This window comes from Ictidomys tridecemlineatus, chromosome 4 (genome assembly GCF_052094955.1).
Source record: "Ictidomys tridecemlineatus isolate mIctTri1 chromosome 4, mIctTri1.hap1, whole genome shotgun sequence".
Classification (NCBI taxonomy): Eukaryota; Metazoa; Chordata; class Mammalia; order Rodentia; family Sciuridae; genus Ictidomys; species Ictidomys tridecemlineatus.
Genome location: NC_135480.1, coordinates 205,969,311 through 205,991,906, shown reverse-complemented (window position 1 = coordinate 205,991,906; position 22,596 = coordinate 205,969,311). Strand labels below are relative to the sequence as shown.

At 46.8% G+C, this 22,596-nt stretch overlaps 1 protein-coding gene across 1 annotated transcript in view; it reads left to right on the top strand.

Moving 5' to 3' along the window:
- Positions 1-22,596, top strand: part of Med27 (mediator complex subunit 27) — a 187,332-nt gene that overhangs the window by 136,462 nt on the left and 28,274 nt on the right. The gene's annotated exons all lie outside the window — the stretch shown is intronic.

The following is a 22,596-nucleotide window of genomic DNA, read 5'->3' as shown; positions in this document are numbered from 1 at the left end:
TCTTCACACACACAAATGCACATGCGTGTACACACACACACACACACACACACACACACACACACACGAGCATGTGTTCCAATGCTGAGAATTTTTTGGAAAAAGTGGCTAATTACAACACTGGGGCAGAGAAAGTCCAAGATAAACCTGGCGCATCTTGCTGGGCCAGAAAGTAGGGGAACGCTGTCAGAATGACAAGGATGTGTCAAAGGACTCAGATGCCATTTTGAAAGGACTCCCACTAGTCACACCCACATAAACCCCAATAGCGATGAATTATAGTTCACAGTACAATAATAATCTGTAAGTCCTATTTAAATAAATGAAGGAGGTGTCATTATATCATTACAGCCATGGGGAAATGGTTCCTCATAGTAGATAAAGTGAACTTAATAAATGTCCAAGGAATCGAGTAACTGGGCAACCACAGTAGTATGATTAACCACTAGTAGATGCTCAAGTCTGTGGGTGAAGTTGGATGAGAGACTGAGGAGATTGTGTCTGTGGAGAGCTGATGTGCACAGGTGGCTGCGGTGGACCCCTGGCAGTGGGTGGGTGGCTGGCAGGGCGTCAGGGGAAGGGTATGCAGGGATTCTGAGACATCGCTGCAACTTCTCTGTTGTCTGAAGTTGTTCAAAATCTTTCAAAGTATGAAGTTAACATTTTAAGCATGCTTTTTAAGATATACACATTAGATGAGATTGTGTGTTTAGTGTAGAATCTAACCGTGGCTCCCCAACTCCCCCACTGCCACCACACTGTTCCAGGCCTCTGTTTGTCCACCTGGATTATCATAGCAGCCTCCTACTGGCCTCCCTGTGTCCACCCCATCTTGTCTATTTTCCGCACAGAGCCAGGGAGTCTTTTAAAGGGAAACTCAAGTTGTGTGTCTTCTCTGCTCAGACCTGCAATGGCTGCCCACTTTCCTCCAGTAAAAGCCCAAGTTCTTGCAGTGGCTCCTCTGCACCTCTGACTCCTTTCCTGTCCCCTCCCCTCACTTACTAGGCCTCTGCTTCTACCGGACCTTGGCCCAGAGATTCCACAGGGCCTGTTCCTCATAGCCTGCAAGATTTGGCTCTTCTGTTCCTAGTGAACCACGCCCCTCCACCATGTGCACCTCCCCACGTTATCTCTTTGAATGACCTTTTATATATATATATATATATATATATTTTTTTTTAATTGGAGTTGGACACAATACCTTTATTTTATTTATTTATTTATTTTTGTGGTGCTGAGGGTTGAACACAGCACCTCACTTGTGCTAGGCGAGCACTCTATCACTGAGCCACAACCCCAGCCCTGGCCTTTATTTTCTTTTTTTTTAAAGAGAGAGGGAGAAAGAGGGAGAGAGAGAGAACTTTTTAATATTTATTTTTCAGTATTTGGCGGACACAGCATCTTTATTTGTATGTGGTGCTGAGGATTGAACCCGGGCCGCACGCATGCCAGGCGAGCGCGCTACCACTTGAGCCACATCCCCAGCCCTGGCCTTTATATTTTAATAGGATTATCACTTTCTAATGTAGTGTTTGAGTTCCTTGTCTGCTAGGATTATTGCTTTTTGTCTGTCTCCTCTAGAAAGCCCCAAGTTCCACAAGAGAGACCTTTTTGTTGTTGTTTATTGGTGTTTCCTCAACCCTAAACCAGTGCCTGGTGCACACTAGGTGCTCAGTATTATTTGTAAACAGTTGGCTTTCTCTTTGGAACCTGTGATTCACATTCATGCATATAAGAATAAAGAAACTAAAATTGAAAGGTTTTCCTTAAAATACTGGGAAGAGTTAATAAGAAATGACATATTATCAAGGGGGCCTGGCCTGCAGAGTGAGTGAGTCCTGGCTGTGAGGGAGGCAGACACAAATTTTATAAAGAAAAAACTGTCCATCAGGTATGGAAATACTGGCCTGACCCAGAAGATTTCTTCAGGAAGTGTCCGTAGTGGGAGCTTCTCCCGTGCACCATTTCAAGTTTCCCTACTTGGGACCCCAGGAGCCAGGGGCACTGTCCCCACTTTGTAAATGAAAAAGCTGAGGCTTGAAGAGAGAGGTAGCTCTTATGCAAGAGCATGGCCCCTGCCTGACGCCCATGACCCTTCACATCCCGCAACTCGGAGGCTGAGGCAGGAGGAGCACTTGAGCAGCAGTTTGAGGGCAGCTGGGCAGTATAGCAGGACCCTATCTCAGAAAAGTGCTTTTTTCAGTTAAGAGCAAATAAGTAAAACCAGGCACTCAGGGCTATTAGTGCTGTTTTAGGTACATGAAACACATTCCTGTGGGCTTAGGAGCTGCTTGTCTAGTTCTGCCGCCAGTGGAGGACCCAGCCTCCCTGTGGCCAGGAGGAGGTCAGGACTGAGCAAACCAAGAGCAGGAAGCCCTGCAACTGGCATGAAGGGGGCTGTGCTGCGGTATTCTTCTGGACCCACTTGATTCTGAGGCTCCTTAGGCAAAACACACGCCGCGCCCTGTGGAAGTCCACCCTCCAGAGCCACATTCGGTTGTTTCTTCTGAAGGCAGGTGGTTCCAAGCGCTGTAGGTAGAGGGCTCTGTGACGCGTGCCCCGTCATTTTGTGGACTTCCCTATCCCATTCCTCTTTAATGCTCTGTTGAAGTCACTGTTGTCCTAGTCTCCAGGCTCGTGCCTGGCTGAGCTGGGAGGTAAGGAATGGGTGTCAGGAACTCTCTGAACTCCCCTGGTCTCCCATTGGAGCTGACAGTGCCTTTCACTGGGACAGAGCAGGAACCGGTGCCGCCTCTCCACTGGAGCCCCGCCTTCCTCCTCAGGCTTCAGCTTGCCTCCTGATTTGGCTCCTGTTCTCCCTCTTTTTCTATTTAGTAGCCTGGATATTCATAGGCCACCACTTCCCGGTGGCTTTCAGGTGGCCTCCAGGTTGAGGCCCAGTGTGAGACTCTGCTCTTGGGTAGTGGCGCGAAGGGCACCAGAGGGGCACAGCTATGGGGTGCCGGCTGAGGTGGAAAGAACACCTCGTGAGCAACCTCGTTTTATTTTTGTCAGAAGTGTTCCATGTCGAGTTTAGGGACATAGTTTTTGTTTTTAGAACTAATCTCAGGCGTACTTGATGCCCTTCCCTCTCCCTTTCTTTCCTGCTTGCCCCCCCAGGAGTGTTGTTTCTTTGAATTCTCTAGTTATTGGTGCAGCATTTTCATTCCTGGAAGTGACCAGGCACCTGCATCTTAGGGCTTTGGGTCCTAACAGAGTTTCTCTAAAATGCCGTGAAAACAGTTTGTCTAAATGGTTAGCAGGCAAGTTAGGCAGCCTCAATTGTGCCCCTGCCGAAGGCTAATATGGCAGCAGCCGTCTCACTCGTCAGCGCTGTGACCCCGTGTCCAGCCTCCTTCCACATGCTCAGTCAACGTGTGCCCGAAGGAGTTGCAGAGCTTGTCCTGCCGCCCTGGCGGCTGTGCTTTGTGGGCTGGCATATGCATTAGGGAATCTCAAGGTTGGAGAAGGCAGTTCCAAAGGAGTTTTATTGACTTTTACCTTTAAAATGTTTTGCATCCATTAGGTGAGATTGGTGTCTGGTAGAAATGGGAAGCTCTTGCTGCCTGGGGCAAGGTGAAATTGTGTGTTCAAGGTTTGGGTGGTGGGTTGCATGCTGCCCCTACCTTAGTTTTGCTGGTTCAAGGCCTTCTGGTTTGATTTGGTTCCATGTAACCGTTGGCTCTTTTCAGACCAGCCTGCATGTTTTACACTCTGGCCCCAGTTGGGCTTCTTCCTGTTCTGATACTAATCTTCTTTATTATAACAAATGCTTATTGATCAGATACCCTGTGAAGAAGCCCCAGATTACGACCTCCTGCAGCAGTGTGCCCCTCACCACTTGCGGTGCCCCTTGCTTCCCCAGCGTGCAGCCAGGCCCACCTCGCACCTCCACGGAGGCCTCTGCCCGGTCCTTACTGCTCTTCTGCTGTCTGAATTCTGGCCCCCGCCTTGTCCTTGGTTTCCCGGTGCCCCTGTTTCTGGACGATGCCTCCTCTCCATCTTCCACTAGAGTCATCGTTCCAGAGATGTACTCTCCCTCTGCTGGCCCCTTGTTTGCAGGAGGAAGCCGCCCCTCCTAGGGCAGCTTGGATGCTCGTCACAGCCTGGCTTCAGCTTACCTTACAGGCTCATCTGCTGTCCCTCCCCTGCCCATCCCGTGTCCCAGTGCTCTCCAGTGTTTCTCAGCAGAGGCACTAGGGGCATTTGGAAGGGGACAGTTCCTCTTTGTGTGTAACTGGACACTTTAGCTCTCCTCAGTCATTGCCACAAGCAAAAGTGTTATGGAAAGCACACTCAGCAAGAGACCAAGCACTACTTGGAGGATTGGAGAACTCAGGTTTATTTACGCAGGCGGTCACAGTTGAGGTAGTGTGCTGGAGTTCTGGGCCCCGAGCTGAAGTTACATGGAGCCTTTATAGGAAATTTGACATCATTTCTTAACCGTTACAGCATTGGTGGGTTTGAATTCTTGGCCTACTTGACCAAAGACCATGCACAGGGAATTTACGATAAGTCATTCACAGGTGTAGAACAAAAACAGTGTAACACCTGTGAGTGTTATCCTGAAGTGGCCTTCAGCACAGGCAGCAGTAACTCAAGATGACTTGAGTTTATCTCCCTAAGAGCTATAGTTCTAAGAACTAAGCTTAGAAGGTTATAGTTTAGACAGCAGTTAATTGGCCTAGCAATTGAGTGATGTAGCTAGATATCTACAGAATTCAGAAAATTATAAAGTATAGGAGAATTAACCTTTTACCCCGGCATTGGTTCTTCATCATGCTCTTATAATTTCATTTTTTATATATTTTTAGTTGTAGATGGACATAATGCCTTTATTTTGTTTTATTTTTAGTTTTTCATGTGGTGCTGAGGATCGAACTCAGTGCCTCATGCTTGCTAGGCAAGCACTCTACCCATCAGCCCCCGCCCTAGCCCCTAAGGTCATTTTATAATTAAGTCTGGTGTCTGCATCACAAAAATACCTCCTTGTTTCTAGAGGCCCCTTAGGCCCCACAGGGTCCCCTAGGGACTCCCCACCAGCCTCTTCTGTACTTTGTACCTGTAGTTCTCCTGCCCGTGGCCCGTCTCTGTGGAGGCCTGCACTTAGGTCCAGGCTGGGGCCTCCCCTGCAGCCCTGTTGATGCCTACATTGACAAGGTGTACCATGCACAAAAGTGTCATGGACTGATCTTAAATGGATGGCTTTGCTTCTGTGCCTACAGTATCCTACAGTGCTGTACACAAAGTCTTCATGAAGATCCCAGAGGGAAAGTGCTGCGACCTGCCAGTCACCTGTCAGTCTGTTGTATTCTGCCCCAGTATGTAGCTTTGCGTAGCCTCTGGTACGGGACATAGGGAACGTTGCAAAGAAGGGTTCTCTTGGGACTTCATAATTTCCATAGGACAAAGAGAAAATGTGAATTACTGTTGTTGATCTTGTTAGCAGAACAGTGGTACTCCTCAGTCGACTCTTTGGATCCCTTGCAGCTTGTTTCAGAGTTTGTGCTAGACCAAATGGACCATTTCTCTCAGCACCAAGGGGGAATGCAATCAATAATGTTCAGCAAAGTGATGTTACTCTTCCTGAATCATAATCTTTGTTTTGAAAAGTGATTAACACAGAATCCCAAACTGCTCTTGTCTTTAGACAATCAGGTTGTCCTTATTCAGATTTATACACAGCGATTGAATCTCATTAGCCTGGATTTATATCCTATAAACCAAACGTGTACGTAATTGAGATCTTGAAGAACTATATTAAATCTTCAACCACTTTAAAGGCAGTTTATCTTGGTATTTTTCCAAACAATATCAGACGAATCCTAAAGGGCTTCTAGAAGGAAAGGACCGTTCAGTAACTTGGTTGAGACCTTTGTGCTGTCCCAGGGCACAGACCCGGGCGGGGGGCCTCTGCCTTTCCAACCCACAGTCACAGTTACTTTATTTCTTAATCCCAGTCTACACAGTTGATTTTCCCTCCAGCTAATATTTTCATTGTGTCCATATATTGAGATAAAACAGTTGTTGGCTTTTAATAAAAGTGACGTGCACAGTCCATTGCTGATGGCAATTGAATTAAAAGATGAGTGTATCTCCACCAGTGCGGGCCGTGGTGGTATTAATTGTATGAGCTCTGTCGCTGGCTGTTAACATACACTAACAGAACCACGGTGCTGTGAATAGCGAGGGGAGTCCTGCCCGTCTTCCCTCCCGTCACCACAGTTAACCCGGGCTCGGAGGGAATTGTAGGCAGCCTAGGTTCCGATTCTCGCCTGGCCATTTCTAACCAAGTGGTTGCATCATCACTCCTCTCTCTGCCACCGTTTCTTCTTCTGTGACAGGGAGCTGACAGCAGTCCTCCCCGGCAGAGCTGCTATGTCAGCTCCTGGCCAGCCAGGGCACTGTGGCCAGCAGGACAGACAGTGGGAGTGGGGATCACAGTGGTGTCTCTTGGTGAAGGACGGGAAGATTTTGTAGGCCTCCTTCGTGCACTTACTACCTGTCAGTTGCCGGTCCTAGACATGGTGAACAGAAGCAGACCCCATTTCCACTAGTCGGCCTGTGTAAGCAATGTGAGGTCTTCTGTAGACATAGGAGGGAAACATGGGTCTCCCCCATTCTTGAGTGGTGTTTTAGCCGAGATTGCCCGTGGCCATCCTGTCTTCCTGTGCGGTGACTCCTTGTCCTTATTTTACAGCATGTCCATGTGTCTCACCATCACAGTGGTGTATGAGGTTTGAGTTTGGGAGTTTGCCTCCAACCAGGGATCGTAGTTTCAGTTGTAGTTAGTTCAGATCTCCCTCTTGGCCATGCCTTTTCAGTCTCCTGCAGATCCCTCATCATCGCCCCAGAATGTGGGAGTGTCCTGGGGCTCCTGTTTATACCTCCTAGGTGACCTCGTGCATCCCGTGGTCAACTGTCCTATTTGCTGATGACACCAGGTTTATACCCTTAGTGCAGGCCTCTCCCTGGGCTTCAGCCCAAACCCATCTGCCTGTTGATGCTGCCACTTGATTTCCATGCTGGCCTCTCCATCATTCCGACTGTTGCCCAAACCAGAATTTGTGTGTGTGAACCCTGGGCTTTGTGCACGCTGGGCAGGCACTCAGCCACTGGGCCACACCACTAGCCACGCTAGCCAGAATACTGGGAGTTGCCCTTGCCTCTTGTTTCCCTCAGACTTCAGAACCAATCTACTGGCTGATTCTGTGGGGTCTCCCTTTGAAATATATCCAGAATCCATTCCCCCCACCCCAGTCTGGCTGCCACCCTTTCTTCCCTGGTATTGCCATGTCCTCCCCTCTGTGCCTCTGGCACTGTGATCTTCTACACTGCAGCAGCTCTTTTGAATGTCCTCTTCTGCCCCAGAGGCTACTGGTCTCCATTGTATTATTAGTCTCCACCCCAGAATGTGGGCTCCAGGTCAGCAGCTGCTCTGTTCACAGCTGTATCCCCTGAGCCTGAAACAATGCTTGGTGCTGTTGAGTCCCCCAAGTGCTTACCAGGTGAAGGAATGTGCCCTGCTCTAGCCCTCAGAGAGTGCTGAGCAGAGGCAGAAGGACTTGCCCTGGCTCCTTGCAGATGAGCAGCAAAGCTGAGGTTTGGCCTCTGTCAGTCTGAGTTTTAGTGCACTTGCTTTCTGCTGTACTACACAGCCTCCCATTTCTGAATGTTTCTGAGCACTGCCAGATCTCTAAGAATTTTGCTGTGACTTTGAAGTCTTACCATCTTGATTTTGTTCGTTGTCAAATGTTTTTGAGTGCCTGGTTTCCCCAGGGCTTGTGCCAGTCACAGAAGATAAAAGGAGAGTCAGTGCCTGGTCCCTGCCCTTCTACTCTCATGCATGAGTACATCCCCCCTTGACTGGGTGCTCCCCAAGAAAAATAGAATTCTACTCAAGGATTAGAACTGTGCCTGGCACGGAGGAGGCACTCTTTTGAGAGTCGTGGAAAGAAGGGCGGGAGGTAGGAAGACAGGTGCTGTAACAAGTGCTGCGAGGCAGTTTTTCAGAGACTGCTTTTGGCCTCAACATAGGCTGCCTGTGCTGACCTGAACTGGGCGCCATGCTGGTGTCCAGAGGATTCCGACTCTGCTCTGGGTGCTGGTTAGTTTTTTGTTGTTTTGTTTTTGCAATGTTGGGTAAGGTTAGAACCCAGGGCCTCACACGTGCTGGTCAAGTGCTCTGCCACTGAACTGTCCCCAGCCAGGGTGCTAGTTAGAAATATCAGTTTCACCCCAAACCTGATGGACCAAACGCGGTTGGAGTATCCCATCCAAAAGGAGTTGAGCAGGGCCCACCCTTGAGAAGGAAACACTGCCCTGCTGGAAATACAGACCCCCAGAGAGGCTAACAAGTGGGCCATCAAGGAAGGACAAGATTCTGCCAAGCCTGAGAAAGGGAGGAGTCTGCCCTGCCACCCTGCAGCTGCTGCAGCCCCTACTGCACCTACTGCCTATGGAACTCTCTGGCCTTTTACCATGTGCTGTCTCCTTGGTCCCCTCCCCCCAACACCTTCAGCAGAAGGTACTGTCACCATTGTGTAGGTGGGAAACAGACTCAGGTTGAGCAGCAAAGCTGGAATCTATGGAATGCCAGCATCCTGGTCTTCTGTCACCTCTGTTGCCGTCCAGGAAAAGGTGGCACAGATCTTAAAAAGACAGGAAACTCCTACAACGTGTAGGTGACTGGGGGGAAAGTGTTGAAATGAGTTTTTGCTTTTTTTAAGCTTTTTAAAAGAAAAAGCATTTTGATAAAATTTAATTTTGGTAGAAAATGCTTTCTGAAAATACTGCAGACTTTCCCGGTTCTATTTTCTTCTTCCACACAGGCTTGATCAAATGATTGTTTTGCTGATAAATTTAGTGTGCAGTTGGGACTTATATGTAGATTGTACTTACCCTCAAAGGGAGAGAGGATTTTATAGTTTCCATTCATTCTCATTAAAATCAGAACATTTGCATCTTAACTTTTACATCTTGTTCCAGGAATTTTAAGCAGTCTGATTGTATGGAAGTGGGTCGTATTAATTGCAAATGGGCTCGACATCTGCTCACTAACATGGAAGGGTTTTTTTTTAGCTCTGTTTTGTTTTTATATATGATCTACCAGCGTGATTAAGTGAGAGCTGTTGGTGGTACTTTACAAAGCTGGGTTTTTCAGAGACTTGTAATGTACCCATAAAAATGAATTTAAGAGTGAATCTTTGAAACTTCTTGAACTGGGAGCATTTAAGCATCTTGGGATTGATAAATTTTTAACCACAGTCTGTCAGGGAGCCATTTCCTATCCTTGGAGCCTCGGTTGGTCTGTTGCACATGGAACCGGGTGCAGTGGGTTCCAGGCCCTGGAATAAGGGCAGGAGAGCAGCATTTCTGTCCTGCCTCTATCTACAGGGAGTAAATGAGGTCAGGTGTAGCAGCAGAGGAGAACATGGGATCCAGGTACTGGTGACTGATTGATAGGCAAGTTATTTCTTTCCCGATAGTAATATAACAGTGTTTCCCAAAGTGGGAACACATCTTTTTTTTTTTTTTTAAACACTAATTCTTACGGAAATTAGCATACTCAGTAAGTTGAGGAAACATTCCCTGGTTAAACAAAACTAAGCAGTCTCCTTTGTTGGAGTCCTTTTCCGAGCCTTGAATATACTTTCTCCATAAACTGAGTCTTCAAGAGAAGAACATTTCATGTACTTTCCCAGATATATTTGCCCTCAGACCCCTTTTCACAGAATATACTTTGGGATATGTTATCGTGGAGAACGCTTCAAATACTTCCCTTAAAATGAAGAACACAAGCATCTAATTACTACTTGGATGATGTAGTTTAATGTAGGGGTGGCTCCCCAGGGTGGCTAAAATCCTCACCCCTCTGGACTTTGCAGGACCTGGCTTTTTCAAAACTGTCAGTTCCAAGCCAGTGGTATCACTGGCTCAGTTGGGGAGCCAGAGGGAAGGTGAGGCCTCTGCATGTTTGTGCATTCCATATTTGACAAAGAGGAGGGTGACAGGTGATTAGCAGCTGCAGCCAAAGAAAGTCAAGGAAAATACAGAAATGACAGAAATGGTTCTAGCTTGAGTAACATTTTCCCTACAGTAGTTTCTTGACCCTGGCACAGCATCTGCCACCTAGAAGGTCTTAGTGTTTGCTGAATGAATAAATTGTTAGTTGCTCTGAGGTCTTTGCTAAAAGACTGCATCTAACTAATGTTGATAGGCCATCTTACTGTGCTTCAGGTTAGTTGCATGTACATAATCTTCTTAAAAATTTTTTTTTTAATTTTTAGTCGTAGATGGATACAGTTCCTTTATTTTATTTATTTATGTGGTGCTAAGGATCCAACGCAATGCCCCACACATTCAAGGCAAGTGCTCTATCACCAAGCCCCAGCCCAACATGTACATGATGTTTCATGTCCTCTGGAGTCAAGGGTCAGAACATGCCCTGACAAATGTCCTTCTCAACAGAAGTATCACTGCCTCGCTGCACAGCACATGCTCCAGGCACGTTTACTCTAGGAGCAGGAAGCCATCTGAACCGATGGAGCCAAACCCTTTCTCTGTCTCTTGGAACTAGTGACAGAGAGTTGACAGCTCTAAGAAGAGGTGTCTGCTGCTATGGGAGCTGGCAGAGTTGATGACAAGAGGGCTGAGGCTGCAGCTCCAACCTTCGGCCTCCACCCCGTTAACTTCTGGCTTTGGAAGCACCAGCATCTAGGTCGCATTGCCACAATCCTCCGAGGGTTTAGTAGCACCGATCTCCCATTTAGTCCCTCCTCCAGCAGACTGTCTTGTTACCCAAAGGAAGACTCACTCGCTCACCTTTAATATGGGGAAATCATTTAGAGCACTTAATTTGGGTTGATTCTTTATTGGTGCACTATTGCAATTAAGTTAGATTAATGAAAGGTAAATTCCAGTCTATACATGAAAAAAAATCTCTTGTAAAGATCCTAATTAGAATGTGTGTTTATTTAGCCTCTCATGGTTTAATTGCATCCCGTCTTGCTATTTACAAACAGGCATCATTAAAGAATAATGAGTATGTGAAGAGCATTAAAACTAGCAGCAGATGCGGTAACTGGAGGTGGGGGCAGGGGGTGAGGTGCTGGTTGTATGGGTTTGGAAAGAAAGGGGAGTGCAGGACAACCCTGTCACCCTTCGGAGGCCAGGGGCAGACCTCGTGCATGCAAGGCAGCAGCTTATCCTTGTGTGAGGCAGCAGAGTTGGGCTGCTTTTAATTTGTCACAGCAGCATTATCTGTAGAGGTAAACAGTCAACACATACACTTAGCCAGGTGCTTAGGTGGGAAGCTGCTTCAGCCCCGGCAGACTCCAGATCCTGGAGGGTCCCTGGGGAGCTGAAGGCAGCGTGTAGGCTGTGGCCTTCCTAGCACAGAGCAGCCCCAGCAGGCCCTTCAGCCGGCGCATGGAAACAAGTATGAAATAAATTGAGAAATAGGTTTATGATATTTTTTGGGTACCCCTAAAATATCTCATTCCAGTTTTACAAAATTAACAGTTGCTTCTTGTAGTAACAAAGCAATTTTGTCTTTAGGTGGATGCTTAGTTGATTATATTCTATTCTAACCTGATTTTAAAGGTAGGATAGACTCTGGATAGCAGTGAAGCAAAAGCCAAGAGAACACACGGGAACCCACTAATAATAATATATTCCAATCATTTGTTGCATAATGCTCTCATTTTTTGTATAAAATAAAGTTTTACAGGGCTGGGGGTGAAAACTCAGTGGTAGAGTGTGTGCTTAGTTTTGCAAAGTCCTGGGTCCAATCCCAATCACCAAAAAATAAATCAATAAGATAATTAAGTAAATTTTCAAACTAATTGAATGAAAGTCATGGGTAGAAGTAGTGAATCTGAGAAGCATCTTCAATCCTGATTTTACAGAATTTCTGTGCCATGGTTTCCCCTTCTGTTATGGTTATCATTGCAAACAGTTTTGTAAATGCATTCTTTATAAATGCAAATTTCTAGTATCCAAACTATATTAAAGCCTTAGATTTCTCAAGGGATTCCTAGGTGGGTTGAAGTCCAGGGTTTAATTTATTTAAAATTGGGTTATAGAAATTCAGTTTTTGATATGGGTGTGTTATATTTTTCTTCAAGCAAATTTGGTTTAATTTTAAGTCACTATACAGAGAAGCAAAAAAAAATTTTTTTTTGATATTCTGACTACCACATGTATTTAAGGACGCAGATAGCTGCATTATCAAACACAGAAGAATCCAAACAGGGCTGTGTAGGTGTCTCTCTTGTAGTTGTTAACTTGCAACTGTTCCATTTTCAGCTCACAGAACTGTGGGGCATATTTTTCCATTCATATTAATTGGATTTTAAAGTGACCTTGTCCGTGTATTGATTTGAATTAAAATTTTCTACATCAAGGTCAAGTTGGCATACATCCTACCGATGAGATTAAAAAGCCAGGTGCTGCCTAACAGGGTATTAACAAAAGAAATGGGGATTTCAGGTTTACCCCAGAGGACACCATGGTGTCATCCTAACCCAAGCAGTGGGTGCGTGGGCACCACCTTTGCCTGGACTTGCCTAGCCTCTCGTGGAGACAGCTCCTCTTGCAGTTCCTGAGCCTGACTCTTTCCAGGAAGAGCATCCCAAGCTCCTTTTAGCCTGGACGAATGTTGCTCAGGGTGCAGGCCCCTGGGAAACAGGACTGACTGTTAGGACTATTTACTGAGTGGAACTGTCTCTAGCCAGCCCTCGGCCATGAGGTCCGATCTGACGGCCACTCGTATTTCAAAGGAAGTGATTCCCCCTCCGGTTTTCCCCTTCTTCTTTCTCATCTCATTTCAATAAATGGCAGAACCATTTACCTCGTGTTCAAACCATAAAACCCTTTTCTCACCTCTCATACCCAGTCCTTCAGCAGGTGCTGGCGGTTGGCAGGCCCTGGCTTCTCCCTTCTCTGTTACCACCATGCCACTTGGGGCTACCCTCTTCCCCTTTCAGGGCTTCCCCATTCCCTCTCTTGACCCCTCCACAGAGCAGCCAGGGCTGTTTGTTAAAGCACACGTCAGACATGTCGAAACCGCCCACATCACCAGGCAAGACCAAACTCCTTATCAGAGCCCCAGAAGCTTTTCCTACCTGCCTGGCCCTCCTTAGCCTCTCCTGCATGCCTGACCTGCTTTCTGCCCCTCCTCAGCTGGGCCACTCTGCCCTACCCCACATTTGCCCTGGACTACCCTGGTCTTACCCAGGAGGCTTCAGCCAAACTTGAACCAACCCCCTTGCCCAGCTTTCTTGTCTTCGGAGTCTCAGAAGAGTACATATTTTTGCCCACCACCCCAGAGTGTCCAGTTGTAAGAGCTTGGTTGACTATCCCATCAGCAGCCCTCGCTGCAACGCCTGGCACGTGGACACTTGAGGGAACTAATAGATGAACAACCCGATTAAGGTGTCACTTTTCACATTCATTTCTAAAATGCCCCTTTTGTTCTCTTCCTTCATAACTCTGCAATTTAGATTTCTTCCTTTATACACGCACTGGCCGCTTGGCTCCTCCAGGCCATTGCTTGTGGACGTCTGCTTCATTCATCTCTGTGGGGCCTAGCACTTTGCATGCGTATGACGGGCACGTGATAGGTGTTGGTTGGACAGGTGGAAGGTGGAAAGGAACAGGCAGGCGAACCTGTTGCAGCCCAAGGCAGTTCAGGTTTCCAGTGTATGTCTGTCTGTCTCCTGCCTTTCTCCATCCCTTATTTGTTCCCCTTCTGTCTACATGGCTTCTTCCTTTGTGTTCCTCATTTACTCCTCATGTTTTTCTGTCCAAATTCTAGAAAGAGGCAGTTTTACTGACTTAAGCAATTTGGGCAGGGCCTGCTTTCCCAGCCACTGTGTCATGCCCTGGGCCTGGTACCCATGTGTCATGATGTGGATGTGAGGTATCCCCCAAAAACTCATGTGTGAGACAATGTAAGAAGGTTCAGAGAAGAGAGATTGGGTGTGAGAGCCTTAACCCAGTTGGTGAATTAATCCCCTGGTGGGATTAGCTGAAGGTGGTAGGTGTGGCTAGAGGAGGTGGGTCTCCTTTGGGGTATAAACTTTGTATCTAGTGAGTGGAGTCTCTCTCTCTTTCTCTGCTTTCTGAGTATCTTGTGAGCTGCTTCCCTCCACCACACTCTTCTGCCATGATGTCCTGCCTCATCTCGCGCCTGGTTGTTTGTGGACTGAGACGTCTGAAATCAAGAGCCCACAAATAAACTCTCACTCCTCTACAGTTGTTTTGGTCAGACCTTTTGGGCACAGCAGTGAAAAGGCTGATTAAAACAGCTGCTGCCCCGAGCACCGGGTAGTCTCCGTGAGCCAGGAGTGTCCTGTGTGGTGACTTCACCTGTGCAGACTCCTCTTCAGAGCTGTTAGGTATTTCCAGGATGTTCAAGAAAACCACGGCAGGTGCTCCTTCTGCCAGCTACCCTGTGTCCCGCCTGCCTGCGTAAGGTCCCTAGAGAATGGCGCTGTTTTTCGTGTGGCTAGGCCTGCGCACACCTTTTCCCTCAAAGGGCTTGGGTGTGGATTTGAATGTATGCTTTATAAACTAAAGTGGACTGAATTTTACTGTGGCAGTTTGGGGGGATTTTGCATAACACTGCAAGGGAAGCCCAGGGGGAGCACCAACCAAGATCAGGAAGCAAAGTCTCTGTTCTTTTTGTTTCTTTGTAATTGTGTGTGGATTTTTGTTGTGGGGAAGACAAGATAAGATCTGAACATTTTTTTATTTTTAATATAAAATGGGAAATTATTTTATAATCCTTCCTTATCATGAAACTTGGCAAATAGATGCACCCCTGTGAGAACATTTCCCAGAAACCATGACAGTTGGGATTGAGAAGAGAAGACTGAGTTAAGGCCAATCAGAAGTGCCTGGATTTCGAACATTGATGGCTCATTAGCAAATGATTCCAATTTATTCATCAATGAAATAAGCCACCTAATGAAAAATAAACCTTATTAGGCAGGGTGTATAGGAACTATTAAAAATAATGGCAGCAGTGATACTAATAATTGCTGCTGTGCCGTGAGCACCAGTCGTGACGTGCTGGATCCTTGGTAGCACAGCTGTGCCGTCCTGCAGAGGATTCTGCCATGGAGCTGAGGAGGTCAAGGCCACTGGGCTGTGCCCCAGCCACACTGCTCCATCTGTACATAGGAGAATCTGAACTTAAGTCTCAGATTCCGAAGCCCTGGCTCTTGCCTCTTTCCATGCTGCCTTTCCCTGTGATGAAGAGAAGCCCTGCAGGAGCCCTGACTGAGCCCCTGCCATGTGACAGTCATTCTCCTGGTCCACAGATGAGGAAACGGGTTTGCCTGCCGTCACATAGCCAAACTCAGGCCTGTTTTTCTCTAGATCTGTGGCCATGACTCTTGTTCTTGCCCCGCTGGTGAGTGGTTTACTGACTTGTAGGTGGATAGAACCTGCAGGCAGCCTCCTTTTCCCTGGCCCTTGTCACAAGAAAAGCAGGCTTGGGCTCTTAGAGCTGTAAGGACGTACTCTCTCGAGTCTGGTCCCTGTGTGGGAGTCGCCTCTGCTTTGCTTCCTTCCCCACATCAAATTGCTTCACAGGGTGTCACATTTTGTCAGCACAGGTATCCCTGGGTCCCCCTGTTGAGCAGCAAAGTCAGCGGCCTTGAGCACGAAAGAACTGTGGTTCTCTGTGTGACAGTGCTTCCAAGTCCCACTGCCCCATTTTCTTTTTACGGTGTTCCTCAGGGTCCAGTGGCCTCTTTAACCCTCAGCAGACAGTCTTTCCTCTGGGCCTCAGCCTTGCTGGGGCTCCAGCCTTTGGCTCCATCGGGTCACGGTTTCCAAGAGAGGCAACATTCCCGCCCCCTTGCCTCTGAGTTCCCAGGCCTGTCACCACTACAGGTTCCCAAGCTGCTGTTCAGAGGACAGTTCTGCCTAGCCCAGCTCCTCCAGGGCTACCACACCAGCAGCTGTGCAGAATTCCACATGCTGACTTTAAAAAAAAAATTAAAATTAGATGAAGTAGGAACTTTATTAGAATCTGATGGTGGGGTGAGGAGTGCATGTAAAAAGCCATTTGTGAGGAGATCCAGGGGTCCTGCAGAGCAGGATTTTGAGCCATTTAACAGAGTGCCAGGGAAGATTGCTGGTGGCTGAAACATTTCAGTGACCCTGGAGTCTGGTCACCCTTGCTTGTGTGTGAATCATGGGGGCCAGGCAGGAGCCGGGGAAATTGCATGAGGCAGCTTCTGGCCCTGCCCTGAAAAACAGACACCTTGGACTCAAAGCTTTGGAAACCTCAGCTTCTTCTGTTAAGAATGGGATTGAGGGGGCCAGGGCTGTAGCTCAGTGATAGAGCGCTTGCTTAGCATGTGTGAGGCCATGGGTTTGCTCCCCAGCACCACATAAAACTAAGTAAACAAAATAAAGGCATTGTGTCCATCTACAACTAAAAATACTAAAAAAAAAAAAAAAGAAGAAGAAGAAGAAGAAGAAGAATGGAATTAAGAGCCCTGCTTGGACAGCATCCCTAGTTCCTAGAAGAGAAAGCCATAGCCCCTGAGCACACCCCTGTCCTTGTTATGGAGCAAAGGGGGAGAGCTGTGTAATTTGGAAGGGAGACCCCAGGAGTCCGTGAGAAACCAGGGTGGCCCTGATGCTTTCTTCAGGCCACATCTGAAAGCATCTCTTGGAGGAGTGTCCATAGGAGCAGGGAAGCTCGTCTATACAGCCATCTCTACCCTGATCCAAGCCTCCTCTGCCAAATGCCCTCTCCCTCGAGATTCCCCCTGGTGCAGCGCTCAGGTGCCCTCCACTTACCTCAGGCACCACTTACCTTACCTTGGTTGTTTTTGTCACCTTTTTCAAGGTAGGGGCCATATTTGATACTTTTGACATCCCTAGACCTCGGTTTACCTCTTTAAAACATGGGAGAGTTGGGGGGAAATGATTTTCTGAATCCTTTGCAGTGCCACAGTTACCTACTCCTCTGACTCAGTGTCTCAGGCTAGTGGCTCGCGGTGCAGACATTAGTTGAGATGTTCGCCGTGGCCTGCTCTCCCTTTAGGACTAGCACTTAGGGAAGCCTCTTGACACTGCATGGAAAAAAAACACTCCTAAACCTCTTTTAGGTCTCTTCCTGCCTCTCTTCACACCCCTTTCTTTCTTGTTTTTTTTTCTTTTCTTTTTATACCTTCACTTTGAAAAACATCATTTGAGTGACAGCAGACCCCGTAAGGACGCCTGCACATCAGAGTCTTACCTTGCTTGTATGTGGAAAACAGCATTGTGGTTGGCTTTATGTTAATAATCAGCTTCTTTTTTAAAATGATATATCCCCTCCCCTAGCAGGCCCCAGACATGCAGCCAATCAGGGTGGCAGGCCCTGTGCGGTCACCTTCAGCTCGTACACCCATGCTTCCTACCAGGGCAGGGCGCTGTCTGGACCTGGGCCCCTCAGCACTGGTCAGCACACTGCCCTGGGTCCTGGCTACAGTGTTGCTCAGTTTGTAGGTGCTTTGCCCTGGTCAGCCTGCCCTTGGAAGGAATAAGGGTTTGAGTGATCTGCTTCTCTCACCTTGGAGGTACACTACCAGCAGGGGTAACCTCTCAACCATCAGAAGTGTTGGGGTTTTTTTTTTGTTTGTTTGTTTTTTGTTTTTTGTCATGCCAGGGATTGAACTCAAAGGCAGTTAACCTCTGAGTTCTCTGAGCCACATCCCCTGCCCTTTCTTATATTTTATTTAGAGACAGGGCCTCGCTGAGTTGCTGAGGCTGGCCTCACGCTCCCAAGCTTCTGGGATTACAGGCATGGGCCACCACACCCAGCTCTGTTTTGGTGTTTTATTGGTGGTAGAACCTGGCCAGGGGCTGGCAGTCCGCACTTCCAAACACACTCTCAGGAAGTGGGGGCGTACCGACTGCCTGCTCAGGAAGGAGGGTTCTCGCTTTGACTCTGTACAGCATGCCACTTGAACACTCACCAGCACCAGCCACCGCAGGAAGAGTGATGAGCTCTCAGGAGATGTGCAGTTCAGTCTAGAACAGTGTTGTCTTGGCAACAGCAGGCATGCTTCATTACCAGATGGTGTTAGCGTTTATCTGTGGCTTCCCATAGCCCTTGCCAAAATCCAACCCATAACAGCCAGCAGGCATCTTGCTTCTGACCATGGTAGCATTGGCTAGTTTGTGGAAAGATGTCCATTGGCCCTTCTGTGACACATTGTCATATCAGTCTGTCAGAAGTCCAAGGTCACTACAACCAGGCATCCCCATACACTAGAAACTTGCACATTCCTGAGTCGTAAGGATCTGACTCACTGTGGAGTGACATTGGTGCGGAAAGGATACTGCAGAACAAGCCTGGAGCTCATCTTGATGGCACAGCCAGAGGGCTGGGTCTCCCACCCTGTCACACCACACTCAGAGGCTTTGTTGAATGCCTCGCCCCAGGAAGTACTTGATCTGGACCCCCTCTCAATCTCCTCAGCTGGCCCCTCTGCATTTCATTTTGCAGCTGTGCAAACAGGCATGAGCGGCTATCTGACTTGCCCTGGGCACACTGCCTGGATATGGCACCTGCAAGGCAGAACCATTTGCAAAAGCACAGGCACATAATCTGTACACCAAGTGGTAGTCTCTGGGGTCAGCGAAACCTGGCGGGTCAGTGTTGGCAGCTTCGCATGCCTGACCTGCAGACGTGCGTGCTCCTGTCTGGCACTCACTCATCAGACCCCACAGTATTGCCCAACTTTCTGGGCCCAGCACCACCATCATCCCATCCCCAGCCACCCTTCGGCCAGCTATGACAGCAGAAGGGAAGATAAGTGGCAGGTTCACCAACATGGAGTTGGTAGCAGGTCTGGCTCCAGCCGTGATATTAACTGGCTTCAAGTCATGCCACCTCAGGAAAGTGCAAACAAGGGCTCCAGCTGAGTGACACTAGCTTCCACTGAGCACTTCCTCTGTGCTGTCCCCTCCATCAGGGCATCATCTCATGGGACTCCTCCCAGCCTTTCTGAGATGGAGGAAGCTGACACTGAAAGAACGTGAGGATCAGGGCCAAGCTCTCCAGGGGCACAGCCAAGTCTCAACTCCTTGTGTGTCTATTCCAAAGCCTTCAAAACTCTTCATGGTGTCACCACAACCATGTTATACATTCAGAAAGCCCTGGTTCTGTGCCTCTGCAGGGCCCTTATTTTTCACAAAGCTCCTTTTTGGCTTTATGAAAAATAAAAATTGACAAACTTCATAGAGTTTGGTGGATTTGAAAGATGGTAAAAGTCAAACCAGTGCAAGACATCACAGCACTGATGGTCCACAAACCACTGCAGCCCCAAATGTGGTCTTGCCCCAAACAACGTAACCTAAGCCTCATCTAATTGCCAGTTTGTAGGAAGCCCAGAGTAAGAAAGAACATGTTAAAGTGCACCACAGGGACATTGCCAGCAAATCCAGCCGGGAAACCTCTAGAAAATAATCCAGTCTCTTTAATAAAATGCAGTGAGGGAGGAGCCTTCCCATTTAGATGAGACTTAAGAGATGTGTTAACCAGTCACACCTGTGGACCTTATATGGATCTCAATAGAAGCAAAAAAATTTTAAGTGACTGTTTAAGAGATTGTTTTCATCACTGTGACCAAAAGACACAACAAGAGCAACGCAGAGGAAGAAAAGATTGATTTTGGCTCACCATTTCAGAGGTTCAGTTCATGATCAGCCAACTCCACAGGTTGACTCAAGGTGAGGCAGAGCATCATGGCAGAAGGGAATGACGAGGAAAGCAGCTCAGGAGATGGCATTCAGGAAGCAGAGAGCTCTGCTCACCAGGGACAAAATATGACCCCAAATGCATACCCCCAGGGAACTGCTTCCTCCAGTCACAACCTGCCTGCCCTCAGTCACCACCCAGTTAATCCATTCAAGTGGATTAGTTCCACTGATTAGATTTTGGCTCTCATGATCTGATCGTTTCACTTCTGAAAATTCATTGCCTCTCACATGAGTTTTTGGGGGACAAACTTATAAGTGTGACATTGATCATACTGGAAATCTGAATAGGCTCAACTGAGTGCTTGATGATACTGGAGAGGCTTTGTTTGGGTGTGGGGAGGCATCATGGTTATGCTCTTCTGTTTTCAGGGCCCTTATCTTCTAGAGATATATATGCAACTATTTAACTTAGAAAGGATATCATGCGCTGAGGTTGTGGCCCAGTGGTAACACTGGCATATGGGAGGCACTGGGTTCCATCCTCAGCACCACATAAAAATGAGTAAATAAAAAAAATAAAGGTATCATGTCCATCTACAATTTTAAAATATTAAAAAAATGGCTTTCCTCTTAAAAAACAAAAAGATACCATGTCTATTAGTTGTTGCAAAATAACATAGGGAGGGAAAAGGAAATCTAGGTGAGAGGGGTTGGTAATTGTTGCAGTTTGAATGAACCCATGGGAATCCTTCATACTCTATCACTTTCTCTTGTATGTTTTTAAATCTTCCATAAAAAAGGATTTTTAAAAACTACATTGGGGGGGCTAGGGCTGTAGCTCAGTGGCAGAGCATTTGCCCAGCATGGGTGAGATACTGGGTTCGATCTTTAGCACCATATGTAAAAAAATTAAATAAATAGACAAATAAAATAAAGGCATACTGTCCATCTACAACTACAAAAATAATAATAATAAATAAATACTACATTGGTGTTGGGGTAGACGTTGGATTTAGTATGTTTTATTTTGCTTTTGTTCAGTGACTTGCATAAATGGCATGAACAGAATGAAAAAGGTGTGTGTGGACCATTCTAATTGACTCTGCCCTTGTAGGTAGCAGTTTGGCAGATGGTTTCAGAAACCTTAAAATATTTGTACTGTTTGCCCTAGTAATGACAAGTCTGCAAATGTACCATAAGGTAGAAACAGTCCCAAATACAGTGGAAGCTTTTTAACAGAAGTGCACATTGCAGCCGGGTTTTTATTAGGGGAAACTTGGAAGCAACTTAAATTCCAACAACAGGAGAAGGATTAAAAGATCAGTCTGTTACCCTCTAGAACTGCCCACATCACCTCACAGTGCCTAGCAGTTGAGAGCAATGCCTATCATAATTTTAAGTAAAATTCTGATTTGAAATTATGTGCATATAGTTTTAATTATAACCATCTAGAAATTCAGAAATCTTTGGTAATAAAAGTATTAAAGTGGGGGCTAGAGCTCAGTTGGTAGAGTGATTGCCTAGCATGCACAAGGCCCTGGGTTCAATCCCCAGCCCAACCAAAAAAAAAAAAAAATAACACTAAAGGGGGGCTGGGTGGTGGCTCAGTGGCAGAGCACTTACCTAGCGTGTATTACACACTGGGTTTGATTTTCAGCACTGCATATAAATAAATAAAATAAAGGTTCATTGACAACTAAAAAATAAAAATACTAAAGGAAGGTCCCCAAAATGTGAATGGGATTATCTTTGAATGGGAAGAACAATTTATCTTCTTTTTTCTCTAATTTTAGAGTTTTGCATAATAACTTTTTTTCACTTTTTAAGCCTTAGGTGGCTTTAAAATATCAAAATTAACTTTAAAAAATTGTAATATAAAATTTCTGATGTCTTTAGGGTGTTTCTGAAATCCACCTTGAGAAACTTAAGAACTTATGACAATTTGACAGTTAATTAAAGTCAGCTAGATTTGGTGTTTTGGAGAAACAGTTTTTAGTTATCCATGCTTCTTGCAAAAGAGGATTAAAATATTCAGTTGGAAATGGTGGCCCTCCTGCAAGAAGTTTGAAGCCTGCCTCCACTCAGCCCAGGCCAGGCCACCTCCCTGGTCCTCATTGCAACACCGAGACCCTGTTATTTTCCTCCCCTGCCTCCTTCCCTTACAGTAGGCTGCTCTTGACTTAAGAGTTGCTGACCCTACCACTGTGGTTTATTGGCATCCTTATAAGTAATGACTTCTCAGTCACTCAAAAAAGAACCTACTGAATGTTACCTGGTGTGCACAGAAATAAGGTGTTTATTAGCACTCCCTTAAATGTAAACAAATGCGTTGCCTCCCATTCTCACCCTACTTCTGTTCTGTGCTGGTTTAGGCATATGGAAACAAGTGTCAACCCAGCACTCAAAATTATTTGAAGGAGGGCTGGAGGTTGGAGGTGTAAGCTTAGTGGCAGAGAGCTTGCTTAGCATAGTGAGACCCTGGATTCTACCCCAGCATCACAAAAAATAAATAAATAAAGTTGTTGAAGAAGCCAGATATTGAGTTGTTCATGGGCACCCAAGAGTACTCAAGGCCAAGAGGACCACAGCTGCTGGGCCGGCCAGTTGGAAAACTGCAAGAAATAGGGAAATAAGGAAGTGTGGCCCAAGGTGGCAATTCTAGGAACTGAAAGCAAGTTGCTGTCAAAGGATTGGGATTGCCATGTGGGACTGAGGCTTTTGTCTTTTGCAGACCAGCAGGGCCAACTTTCAGCTAATTCTGTGATGTCGGGCCCCATGGCAACAACCCAGACCCACAGGCCTTGAACGGGTCCTAGATCAGGTCTACTTCCAGGGTCTCATCTGGGAACTGAGAAAAAGACTTAGCAAAGTATCAGAAAT